Source organism: Suricata suricatta, chromosome 10 (genome assembly GCF_006229205.1).
Source record: "Suricata suricatta isolate VVHF042 chromosome 10, meerkat_22Aug2017_6uvM2_HiC, whole genome shotgun sequence".
Lineage (NCBI taxonomy): Eukaryota > Metazoa > Chordata > Mammalia > Carnivora > Herpestidae > Suricata > Suricata suricatta.
In genome coordinates this window covers 67,200,902-67,214,791 of record NC_043709.1, presented here as the reverse complement: position 1 = coordinate 67,214,791, position 13,890 = coordinate 67,200,902, and the positions used below count along the sequence as shown (strand labels likewise).

Genomic DNA, 13,890 nt, shown 5'->3' with positions numbered 1-13,890 from the left:
TAGGCATGACTTTGAGTAGATAATGAAAGAAAATGCAAAATGCTTATTGATTTATGATGTGGTTTCATCTTAGCTTGGGCAAAGCATGCAGTATTTAATACATAGTAGCAGAATATTTACTATTGAAGCTTGAAAAGATGTGAGTTCTTTGTGTGCAATCTTTCATTTATGCATGTGAGAGGGTTTTCTTTTTTTTTAAATATTTTGACATTGTAGTACTTGTTTTGCTTGTTGGTGGATGCCTTTTATTTTTGTTGTCTGGTTGCTGAGGCTCAGACTTCTGGTACTCTGTTGAACAGTAGTGGTGAGAATGGACATCCCTGTCATGTTCCTGACCTTAGGAGAAAAGCCCCATTTTTCCCCATTGAGGGTGATATTAGCTGTGGGTCTTTCATATGTGGGTTTTATGATGTTGAGGTATGTTCCTACTATCCCTGCTTTGTTGAGTGTTTTTATTAAGAATGGATGCTGTGTTTTGTCAAATGGTTTTTCTGCATCTATTGAGAGGATCAGTTGGTTCTTATCCTTTCTTTATTTAATGTAGTGTATCACATTGATAGATTTATAGTATTGAACCAGCCCTGCAGTCCAGGAATAAATCCCACTTGATCATGGTGAATAATTCTTTTAATGTACCGTTGGATTCAGTTTGCTAGTATCTTGTTGAGATTTTTGTATCCATGTTCATCAGGGATATGGGCCTGAAATTTTCCTTTTTACAGGAGTCTTTGGTTCTGGAATCGAAGTCATACTGGTCTCATAGAATGAGTTTCGAAGTTTTCCTTTGTGTTTCTATTTTTTGGGACAATTTGAGAAGAATAGATTTTAACTCTTCTTTAAACTTCTGGTAGAATACCCCTGTGAAGCCATCTGGCCCTGGACTTTTGTTTGTTGGGAGATTTTTGATTACTGTTTCAATTTCTTTACTGGTTATTGGTCTGTTCAAATTTTCTATTTCTTCCAGTTTCACTTTTGGTAGTTTGTATGTTTCTAAGAATTTATTCATTTCTTCCCGGTTGCCCAGTTTGTTGACATATAATTTTTCATAATACTTTCCTATATATATTTGTATGTCTTGGTGATGATTGTGATCTCTCCCTTTCATTCATGATTTTATTTATTTGGGTACTTTGTGTCTTCTTTTTGATAAGTCTGACTTGAGGCTTACCAATTTTATTCTTTGGAAGAACCAGGTCTTAGTTTCATTGATCTGTTTTACTGGGGTTTTTTTGTTTCTATATTGTTTATTTCTGCTTTTGTCTTTATTATTTCCCTCTTCTGCAGGCTTTAGGCTCTATTTGCTTTTCTAGCTCCTTTAAGTGTAAGGTTAGGGTGTGTATTTAAGACCTTTCTTGCTTCTTGAGGTAGACCCATAGTGCAATATACTTCCCTCTTGGGACTGCCTCTGCTATATCCCAAAGGTTTTAGACTGTCCTGTTTTCATTTTTGTTTGCTTGCATTTACTTTTTTATTTCCTCTTTAATTTCCTGGTTAACCCATTCATCCGTTAGTAAGATGTTCTTTAACTCCCATGTATTTGTGTCTTTCCAAATGTTTTCTTGGGGGTTGACTTCAACTTTCATAGCATTGTGGTCTGAAAATATATATGGTATGATCTCAGTCTTTTTGTACTTGTTGAGGGCTGATTGGTGACCCAGTATGTAATCTGTTTTGGAGAATGTTCCACGTGCACTTGAGAAGAATGTGTACTCTGCTGCTTTAGGATGGAAAGTTCTGTATATCTCTGTTAAGTCCATCCTTTCCACTATGTCATTCAGAGCCATTGTTTCCTTTTTGATTTTCTGCCTAGATGATGTGTCCATGGCTGTAAGTGGGGTGTTAAAGTACCCTACTATTACCTTATAATTGTCAGTGGGTTTCTTTATGTTTGTTATTAATTTATATATTTGGGTGCTATCATGTTGGGGACATAAATATTTACAATAATTAGATCTTCTTGATGGTTAGACTCCTTAATTATGAAAGAATGTCCCTCTTCATCTCTTGTTACAGTCTGTTTTAAAATCTAGTTTGTCCCTGGGTGCCTGGGTGGCTCAGTTGGTTAAGCCTCTGACTTCGGCTTGGGTCATGATCTCTTGGTTTGTGGGTCTGAGCCCCATATCAGCCTCAGAACCTGTGCCTGCTTTGGATTCTGTGTCTCCCCCTGTCTATTTCTCTCCCCCACTCATAGTCTATCTCTCACTCTCTCTCAAAAATAAACATTAATAAATAAATAAGTGATTTAAATAAACAAACATTAAAAATTTTTAAATAAATAAGTAAAATCTAGTTTGATAGAAGTATGACTACTCTGGCTTTATTTTGGCATCAATTACCATGATAGATGGTTCTCCATCCCCTTACTTGTAATCTGCAGATATCTTTAGGTCTAAAGTGAGTCTCCTGTAGACAGCATATAGACAGATCTTATTTGTTTATCCATTCTGATACCCTATGTTTTTTGATTGGAGTATTTAGTCCATTTACATTCAGAGTGATTATTGAAAGGTAAGAGTTTAGTGCTGTTGTGTTACCTGTAGAGTTGGTGTTTCTGGTGATGTTCTCTGGTCCTTAGTCTTTTTGTTTTTGGTCTTCCCCACTCCCACCAACTCAGAATCCCCCTTAAATATTTCTTGTAGTGTTGCTTTTGTGGTCACGAACTCCTTTAGTTTTTATTTGTCTGGGAAAGAGTTTATCTCTCCCTCTACTCTGAATGACAGCCTTGCTGGATAGAGTATTCTTAGCTGTATATTTTTCCCATTCAGCACATTGAATATATCCTGCCACTCCTTTCTGGCCTGCCAAGTTTCTGTAGATAGGTCTGCTGCAAACCTAATCTGTCATCCCTTGTAGGTTTAAGGACTTTTTTCCTTCTCCCTTGCTGCTCTAAGGTTTCTTGTTTGTGTGTATTTTGTGAATTTTATTGTGATATACCTTGGTGATTGCTGGCTTTTGGTGAATTTAATGGAAGTTCTCTTTGCTTCTTGGATTTTGATGTCTGTGTCTTTCCCCAGATTAAGGAAGTTTTCAGAGTCATAATTTGTTTGAATAAACCTTTTGCCCCTTTTTCTCTCTCTTCACCTTCTGGGACTCCTATATTATGAATGTTATTCTGTTTTAAGAAGTCACTGAATCCCTAAGTATTCATTTATGATCTATTACCTTTGTTTCCCTCTTTTTTTTCAGCTTCATTATTTTTCATAACCTTATCTTTTATATCAGTAATTTGTTCCTCTGGTTTGTCCATCCTCACAGTTGTGGCATCCATTCAGGTTTGCATCTCGGTTGTAGCAATTTAAAATTTGGCCTGAGTAGATTTTAGTTCTTTTATGTCTGTGGCAAGGTATTCTCTGGTGTCTTCTATGTTTTTTTCAAGCCCAGGTAGAATCCTTACAATTGTTTTTACATTGTAGTCCAAACATCTTACTTTCATCTGTATTTATTTGGTCATCATTTCTTCCTAGGGATAAATTCCTTCTTTGGGGGTAAATGCCTCCATCTTGTCCTTTTGGAGGAAAACAAAAATAATAAAGTTAAATTAAAATTAAATTTCTTTTCAAAAAAACAAAGGAAGAAGATCCTATGTGTGTTTTGGTCTGCTTATTTAAAGGAAGCTTGATCAAACTAAAAAGGAGAGAAAAAGATAAAAAAATTAAAAGTTAACAAAATAAAATAACTTTAAGGGTACCTGGGTGGCTCAGTCGGTTAAGTGTCCAACTTCAGCTCAGGTCATGATCTCACTGTTCATGAGTTCGAGCCTGGTGTTGAGCTGTGTGCTGACAGCAGCCTGGAGCCTGCTTCGGATTCTGCGTCTCCCTTGCTTTCTGCTCCTCCCCCATTCGTCCTCTGTCTCTCTCTCTCTCAAAAATAAGACATTAAAAAATTTTTTTTGAAAGTTTTAATAAAAACTTGTGCTCTTTCTGTATCCAAGGGCAAAAACAAACCAAAAAACCCCAAATGAAGCTAGATCCAGTTTACCCTCGAGCTGAAACATCACAGCAGTCTGTGATCAGTAGACTTAAGAGTATGGAAGGGATTTGTGCTGATCTTGACCCAGAGGTCTTCACAGGGAGGGGCTGCTGCTCTCATTCTCCGTGGACTTGCCTTAGTGGAAATGTGCCTGGAGGGCACAGGGGGCAGGGCTTTGTGTATCCGCTCTAATTGCCAGTTGGTGGCGATGTTTAGCTCCCTGAGGTCAATGTTCTGGTAGACTAATGGTAAAAATGGGTTCTCCCCACTCTCTAGTCCCTCCAGTGGGAAGTTCAAGCCTTCACAGACGTGTGATCAGTCACTACTCCATTGTCCCCAACTTCCCTCAGCTCCCCACCTTCACTCTGTGTCAGAGCTGTATGCCTGCCAGGTGGCACCACCCTCCTGAGTTTTATCTCAGGAGTCTCTGTGTTTCAGAACCACACACTTCAGAGACCCCTGCAGCTGGGGCCCACGGTGAACTGGGGGAGGGTTTCACCACATTGTGGCTGCTCTCCAGGTGCCCCAGAAACATTCCTGTGACCGCACAGCATCAGCAGCAGCAGCCCCAGCAGCAGCTCAGAGTTTATGGTAAAGCCCAACACAAAGCTGGTGCCAGGTTTTGCTGCCCTCAGCCAGTGTCTTTTCTCCTATATCAGTGAGCAGGGCAGGTCTTTGGTCCCCGCAGGGCCTTTTGCCCATGGAGAGGCTGTATTGCCTCTACCAAGTGCATCCCAGGCAGGGGAACTAATCATGTGACACAGGGGATCCTCAGACCACGCTGCCTGCTGGGGAGGCTCTGCCGTGCTTCGAGGCTTCCAGAAGCTTTGAGCGATGCCAGGTGCAGCCTCTGAGGCTTCAGACTGTGCACTTCACTATTCATAAAAGCTGGCGGTATTGAATCTCTCCTTTTTCCCCATTAGTGGTTTTGGGACAGAGTTTTCTTGTGCAGTACCCTGCACTTGTTTTCACTCTCTCTCTAGCTGTGTTCAAGGGGCTTTTCTGCGCAAACCCAGTGCGCTGCTCTTTCTGCCCTCTTTCTCCTCTCTACAAAAAGGGCTCCCACCCCTCTGCTACACCACAACCCTTCTCTGCATTGCACCTCTCTGTGCTCTGTACCTACCACCTTCTCTCCCTCCAATTATGCAGACTGTTTCTTAATCCTCAGATCAGTTTCCTAGCTTTTCAAAATGATCTGATGTTATCCTGCTGTGTTGAAGGGAAGAGACAAGCCCAGGGTCCACTACTATTCCACCGTCTTAACTCCTCCTCCTTCAGATTTAGTTTTAATACCAAGTGGAAAAATACATGTCATTGCCATTGTCTACTGTCTATAATCTGATTTCTTTTATAACAGATCAAAATTTTAACAAAGAATCTTCTTTGTTCCCATCAGATTTTAATTAAAATTTTTTTCTTTCACTGATATATCATTGTGAAATGCTGCATATATAAATTTGAAATCACTGATCATGTCTTCTTTTTCCTTCATAGCATCAAAAGTGACTGTGGGTGTACAGTTAACCTGTTTTTAATTCTGTGGTACCAACCATATTTTACATGGTCATTTTCTATTTCTAATTCTTTTCTTTATGTAATGTAGTCTTTTTTTCAGCCATTCTTCAACACCACACTTCAATAATTGCTTTTTTAATCTGAATTTATTTCTTTAAAAATGAAGACCCTACTTTTTAAACATAATCTACACTCCTGCAGAAAAATAACACTAATCCCTTCAATATTATGAATTCTTCAAATATCCAGTCTATGTTTGCATTTCTCCACTTGCCTTTTGCTTAAGTTTGAATGAGAAACTAAGATTCAAACATTGCTTTTGGTTGAGCAGTCTTTGAAGTCTTTTAATCTGTATGTTACCCATTCATCTCTGTTAATGTTTTTCCTTGTAAGTTTTGGTTGGTAAACACGTTATTTGTTCTTTAATAATATTACAATCTAGATTTTACTGGTGTTGTTTAGCTAACTTGTTAATCCTGACCCTGTAGTTGGTAGTTAGGTGCAGATGTTTGATGAGATTTTGGTTTGTGCTTTATGAAGAACATTTTGTACTTTTATCAGGAGATATATAATATCTTGTTGTCTCTTTTTTTGTGATGTGAACAGCCATTGAGGGTCATTATCTAGATACATTATTTCATTAAGAGTTGTAAAACTTAAGATTACCCTCTTATCAGTTCTTTGATTTCTCTGAGGAGTAGTAAGTACCTAGAGAAAAGGCTAGATATGTTACTTATGATATCTCTTACTTACCAATTTTCAAAATATTGAGTCATTTACCTACACTCTTGAAAGGTGTACCATGAGGTTTGGATTTTGTTTTTTGTTTTTAGTATTTTTCTAAATGAACTTAGGAATTTAAAAACATTTGAAGTGTTTTAGTCCATTTCAGGTACTATTTATTTTTGTTAATGTTTATTTTCACACAGAGAGACAAGGGGACAGAGAGTGAGCCAGGGGAAGGGTAGAGAAAAAAGCGGGGAGAGAGAATCCCAAGCAGGCTCTGCGCTGTTAGCATGGGAACTCATAAACTGTGAGATCGTGACCTGAGCTGAAATCAAGAGTCAGATACTTAACCGACTGAGCCCCTCATGTACTCTTTTACAGTTACTATTTCTTGATGTTCAAATTGTCCCATCTTTGGCCAGTAAAGGATTTTTCAAGCTGGTTCCCAATTCCTTTGGTTGTGATCTTAATATAAGTCTTTGCTGGTTTCCTTGCTTTCTTTTAGATGTAATGTTCCAGGCTTATCTTACACATTTCCTAACAGAATCAGATTTCTCCAAGAGATCCAGTGTCTTTTAATGGGAAATGGTATTTAGTCTAGGCTCTAGGAAGTGTCCATTGCTTTCATTGTTCTAGACATTTTAGTAGACGACTAGAAAGACTAACGGTTTTTACTTCATGCTTAGATGTATCTTCTCAACTCTTAGATCACACAATCCATATTTTGTTCCCTTCCAGTACTTTAATTTTTTAACTTTTTGATCCATCTGTAATTTAGTTTCATGTATAAAGTGAAGTATGAATGTGGCTTTATATCAGAGTGATGGAACTATTCTGTATCCATACAACTGTATAGCACAAAGACTGAATCTTAATGTAAACTATGGATTTCAGCTAATAATCTGCAGTTTTAGGTTTATAGAAAAGTTAAGCAGATAGTGCATAGTTCCTGTGTATTCCCTCTTCCCTGCAGTTTCCCCTAGTTATAACAACTTGTAAATATTATGATTGATGAGGAACATTTGTACATTATTATTATTAGCTAAGATCCATAGTTTTTACATTAGAATTCACTCTTCGTGCTATACAATTGTGTGGATTTTGACAATGCATAATGTCACATACTCATCATCACAGTATTATACAGAATAGCTTCGCCACCCTGAAAATGCTCTGTTTAAACTGCTCTCCTCTCTTTACTGCCTTTCCTCCCTACCCCTGCCTCGTGCAACTACTGATTTTCTTACAATCTCTAGAGTAAAGAGGGGATAATTTTACCTTTATCAAAGAACCATCATAGAAATCAAATAGGATGATGTTTTTGAATATAGCTCATATAGAGTAAGTAATGAGCAAAGAGAAGGGAGTAGGGAGGTACTTTATACTGTGTAGCTTTGTCAAGAACAGTGTGAGGTGATGAGCTGCCGTATCTTTCAAGGAGTCCAGGTGAATACCCAGTCTCAAATTCATTTGTATGCTTTACTTGTCTCATTAACACATAAATATACACATCATCATTTATTTTTATTTTGTATTTCATCTCCCAAGCTTATGTTTGATTGAATAAATATAAGGTATTTATTGAAATGCCTAAGTTGTGCATATCCACTTCCATACTGTTTTCCCATGCAATTTGAAATTTTAGTGAAGGACTTTATTTAAACAATGCCCCTGAGTGTATATTTTGTACTTTGCTTTGTAAAATATGTGACTGCTTCACAGACCAGTAGGTTTGTAGGAGCTGGTGCTAGAGGATCAAAGAGCAAAAACAAATCCTTTCCTCTATTATTAATTATTAGAAGGAAAGGAGATAGGGACAAGACCATTGCTTTTGGTTATCTTCCATCTGAACTCCCTTCCTGGGTTTGAAATGTTTCCCATAATTTGAGTCCTACTAGAAGGCAGGACCTATCTCTCACTACAAAAGCCCCGCCACAAAAAAAAGAAAAGAAAAAGGCCAAATACTTGCTTTCCGCTCCATTACCTTTGGCAAGAGGCCAGTCAGTCGTTTCCGCCTGTGGCTTTGAATCTGGACTGGCTGTGGCAGAGATGGAGGGTGCTGTAGCGACCACAGCACTTAGGACTTTTCTGAGAACACCCGTGCTGGTTTGGGGCTGTTTAGTGTGCACTTGTAATTTTTAGTCCTGTATTAAGGCAATAAGCTAAATCCTTTTAATAATGAAGTTAGTTGTCTTTTTTTGTTTGTTTTTCCATTTTGAACTTTTACACTTGGATATATAATAAAATTCGGTAAGTTTCCCAAGCATCATTGTTGGTTTGGGCTCCCCCCCCCCAAATTTAATAGCTTGTTACCAAATCTCATTTGAATATAAAACAGTGCTTAACCTTTGGTATTTTTGGCCATAAAGTATCATCTGTGTGGAAGTTGAAGTAAAAGTTGATTGTTCTATAGTTAACAATATAACTTTTTTTAAAACTATTTTTGCAGTATAGATTTTTTGATGTATAGTACTATCATTTATGTGCATTTATTTACATTTAAATGCACATCTTTCTTTTAAACTAAAATTTTCCTATTAAAAAACACACATCCCATATGTTTGAAGTCAAATTAATTATTTTTGCAGCAGGAGGGCTGTTAAGAGGGTACATCGAATCCTTTTTGGTCATTAAGGAAAACAGCCTTCCAAGAACTTGAGCAACTAAGAAAACTTTTAGTGAAACGATCTGAAAGTGCTATTTTCACCCCTTTTCTTTATATTTTAAAAACAAAGGAAAAAATCTTAGCTTTGTAGCCACAGATGTTTGTTTCTAATTTGTTTTAAGTATGGTAAATTATTAAAATATCATGTGTATTATGTATAATTAACATATCTAATCTGAAAAGATTGTAGGTTTTCAAATAAAATCTTTAAGGTAGTAGAAAACATATACTTTATTTATTTCATTTATTTATGTATTTATGATGCCTGAGAAATTGATTAATGATAGGAAACGTGATAGTAATTATCATTGTATAAATAACACCACTAAAGTATGGTTGTTGGCTTCATTTTCAGGTGGAAAGTGTTTTAACCAATTTTTAAAATGTTTTATTTATTTTTGAGAGAGAGAGAGAATCTGAATCAGGCTCCAGACTCTGAGCTGCCAGCACAGAGCCTGACTGGAAGTGTTTTAGCCTGAAGCGGCTGCATAGCGTGGCTAGAATCCAGAAACTAGCACCTGCTGGCCATATACAGATAATCTGTTCAGGTGAAACAAACAGCTGAAAGAAAAAGGAATTTGGTGAAGGGGTTTTACCTGAAGGAATAAAAACTAATCCTGAGCTTCAACTGCAGTTATTTATGTAAAGCAGGGAACTAGCCATTATATATTATATTGATGATGTAATTGAAAATAATATATATCTTTGAAAAATGGCTAATGATGGAGAAAAAAATTGTCAGATATAATTATGGTAATAAATGTATTAAATATTAATGAAATTTAGCATTGATTTGCCAGATATTGTAAATGCTAAGCTCTCTCTCTCTCTCTGCCCCTACCCCCACTCACATACATGCTTGTGCGCCCGTGCGCTCTCTCGCTTTCTCTCTCTCTCAAAAAAAAATAAACTTTAAAAAAAAAGGTATAGGGTTCAGTAGAAAAGAAAAGGTAGAAGATGTAAAAGAGGGAGGTAGTTTATGAAGGAATATAACAGATTTCAGTATATGAAGGAGCTAACCCTGGAAATAGCCTCTACTTCTGGCCAAGATCCAAGGGAAGGGGGAGTAATGACAGAAAATTTAACAGAGAAGGAGACATTAAGGCAGCTCTCATAAAATAAATTTAAGTTCTTTCAGTAATTAGCCTTTTTTTCTGACATATAACAATAAGGCAATATTCCTAAATTCACAAACTCACAGTGGAAGACAAACTCTAAAATAATCAGATTGAAGTTTGGTGTTTAACAAAAGGTGAAGTTTGGAGCAGTTTCTGTGGGGAATGTTTTCAGGAGCAGAAATTAATACAGTGAGTTGTAAGTAATGATGAGAATCTCTTGCTGGTTGGAGGTGTTAACATGGAGGTGGACTAAACTATGGAGCAAGGCTTGGCAGTTTTGGATAGTTGTGGACAAGGTCTCAGGGTAGGAGATGAGTCAGATGGGCAAGGTGAAAAGGTCACTGGTGCCATCACTGTGACTGCTGTGACTACTTCTAATGATCATGATAATAGCTCTCATTTCTTGTTGGCCTAGTATTTGCCAAGTGACTTTTACATGGATCATCAGGTTTAAGCCTCATAACCACTCTGAAAGGAAGATTACCAATAAGTAAAACGAGTTTCAGAAATCTTGCTTGTCCAGTGCTTCCACATGGTTGTGCAGTCAGGGGCCCAGGGGGACGAGAGGCCATTGGACATGTCAGATAACAGTAAACTGCTTAGTGAAGGGCGTTCTTCGAATTCATACAAATATACCATAGCCATACGGTGGCTGCAGCATATAAAGTTTTCCAAGTAACAGTCCCAGCTTTGTGTAAAAACACACACACGGAGGAGGGGGTAAGCTTAAGGGAAATATGCCAGAATTAGCCGTCTGGATAATTAAATCACAGGGAATTTTTATTTTTCTTTAGATACTCTTCAGTTTTTCTGGCTTTTTAAATGAACATGTTGTTTATTTTGGGTGGCAGGACTAGTTTATTAATGGAATGGTAGTAGTGAGGAAAATTGTTTCAGACACTCTAGTAAAGAGTAGTGGCATCCCACCTTGTCTCCTCCACTACTCCGAGTAATTCCGGAAAAATCCATAATATTCTGAAAGCTCAATATCTGTTTTACATTGAAAGTACATTTAAGCTTTAGAAATCCAGATATTCCATTTACTAAATGTATTTGGCAACCTTTAACTCCTTTCCACCCTTAGAGGATCACTGCAGCCAGCTCTATTCATAGTTATACTAGAACTTCACCTTGTAAGATCATCAGTCAATGAGTAATTTGTACAACGTGAGTAGTTGGATAAGTTGAAAATAGGCTGAGGGAAAAGGTAGTAGATAAGAGGGAAATAATAGACTCTGCTGGGCAGGGAAGGTGATGGACACTTGAAAATCCCTGTGATCTTAAAACTATATATATAGTTTTATATAGTTAGTAATTTAAGTTGATTTCAAGAAGCACTAACTTCACCCCTTGTGACTGCTAAATTCATCAATTTTGTGAATTGTAAATAAATTTAATGTACTACGGAATAGTTTCAAGACAGGTATTATTTTGACTAGTGACTAGTACTTGGACATTTGGATTTGTTGGGGGGGCTCACATTCACACACACATGCTCGCACAAACATCTTTACCTTTCCATTAATAATTTATAGTATTGAGGTAAAATCTTAACACAATAAGAAATGTCTCCTTGTGGCAATCATTAGATCTGCAGTCATATCGTGAATACTAAAAATTAAAAGAACTTCCAAAAGTGAAAATATACTTACTAATTTTAGTTTCACAATAAACTCTTCTTTTTTTGTTATATCCCCATGCTTAATTTTATAACTAGAAGCTTGTATCTTTTGTTCCTTTCACCCATTTTGTCCACCCATCATCCCCCATCTCTGACAACCACCAGACTGTTTTCCTTATCTCTGAGCTTCGTTTGGTTTTTTTAAGATTATACATATAAGTGAGATCAGATGGTATTTGGCTCTGACTTATTTCATGTTATCTATTACCCTCTAGGTTCATCCAAAGGGCGAGATTTTGTTCTTTTTAATGGCTGAGTAATATTTCATTACATATATGTACACCACAACTTTTTTTCATCTAGATTGCTTCCATGCTTTTGCCTTTTATAAATAATACTGCAATGAATATAGGGATGAGTATATCTTTCCTAATTAGTGTTTTCATTTTCTTCAGATAAATACCCAGAAGTAGGTTCTTGGATCATATGGTCATTATATTTTTAATTTTTTGAGGAATCTTCGTGCTGTTTTCCATAATGGCTGCACCATTTTCCATTCCTATCAACAGTGCATGAATATTGCCTTTTCTCTGCACCTTCACCAACTCTTGGCAGTGTTCTGTCTTTTTTTTTTTTTCCCCTTATCTTACACTAGACATTCTGACAGGCCTGTGAGGTGAAATCTTATTGTGGTTTTGATTTGCATTTCCATAACAATTAGTGGTGTTGAGCATCTTTTCCTGTACCTGTTGGCCATCCGTATATCTTCTCTGGAAGAACATTTATTCTGATCCTCTGTCAGGTTTTTTAAAATTATTTGAGAGAGAGAGAGAGTACACACACCAAGGAGGGAAGGAGCAGAGAGAGAGAATGAATCTTAAGCAGTCTCCAAGCTCAGCACAGAGCCCGATGCAGGGCTCAATCCATGAGCCTGGGATTATGACCTGAGCCGAAATCAAGAGTCGGACATTCAGCCAACTGGGCCACCTAGATGCCCCAGGATCCTATACCGGTTTTAAATTGGGTTGTGTATTTTTCACTATTGAGTTGCAGGAGTTCTTCATATATTTTGGATATTAATCTCCTGTTAGATATATCGTTTGCAAATACTTTCTCCCATTTCCTTTGTTGTGCAGAAGCTTTTAGTCCCACTTTGATGTGATCCCACTTATAAGTTTTCCTTTTTGTTGCCTTTGCTTTTCCACATCAAATCCAAAAAATCATTGCCAAGACTGATATCAAAGAGCTTACCACCTATGTTTTCTCCTAGGAGTTTTATAGTTTCAGGTCTTACATTCAAGTCTTTGATCCATTTTGAGTTAATTTTTGTGTATGGTGTAAGATAGTGGTTCAGTTTCATTCTTTTGCCTGTGGTTGTCCAATTTTCCAAAAACTGTTTATTGAAGGGATAGTCCTTTCCCCATTGTATATTGGCTCCTTTGTCGTAAATTAATCCCCCACATGCGTATGGGTTTATTTCTGGTTCTTTATTTTGTTCCGTTCATCTGTGTGTCTGTTTTTATGCCAGTACCTTACTGTTTTCATTAGTATAGCTTTATAATATAGTTTTAAATCAGGGAGTGTGATGCCTCAGCCTTCTTGTCCTTTTTCAGGATTCTTTAGCAATTCTGAATCTTTTGTGTTTCCATATAAATTTTAAGATTGTTCTATTTCTGCAGAAAGTGTCATTGGAATTTTGATAGGGTTGCATTGAATTTGTAGATTGCTTTGGTTAGTGTGGACAGTTTAACAACATTAATTTTTCTAAGCCATTACAGCTTCACAATAAACTTTTGGGACATATTTATATAATGAATATGAATGATATAATGATTTTTGACATTGTCTTTTATAATTCAATATTTAATTACTCGATTCAAATTTATTTTAATGTCTATCTCCAGAAGGATTATTAATGTGAAATATTATATATATATACACTGCACATTTAAAACTAGTTTAAATATAGACATAGTTTTAGGACACGCATAAAAAATCAAGTCTTTGGAGAACTCTTCCATAAATTTGAAAGATCTTGATTATGCAGATATTTGAGTAACTAATTAGTAATAAAGCCTTTTATGTATTCTTTGCTGTCTGGATTCCAGTATTCTGCTTCATTGCCATGTATTCTAATTAATAAGGGAAAATAGTATCTGACTTTCTCAGATTTGTGTCCTTGGCCACTTACCCACTCAGACATTTGTATTGTTAAGCCCCCATGTTGGAGAAATGAAAGATGGGCAAACAAAATGTGAATTCAACTAAAAAGCCAG

General features: G+C 36.8%; 1 protein-coding gene across 2 annotated transcripts in view; it reads left to right on the top strand.

Annotated features, from left to right (window-relative positions):
• The window catches only part of ARID2 (AT-rich interaction domain 2), a 166,560-nt gene that overhangs the window by 134,206 nt on the left and 18,464 nt on the right, over positions 1 to 13,890 (top strand). The window lies entirely within an intron of this gene.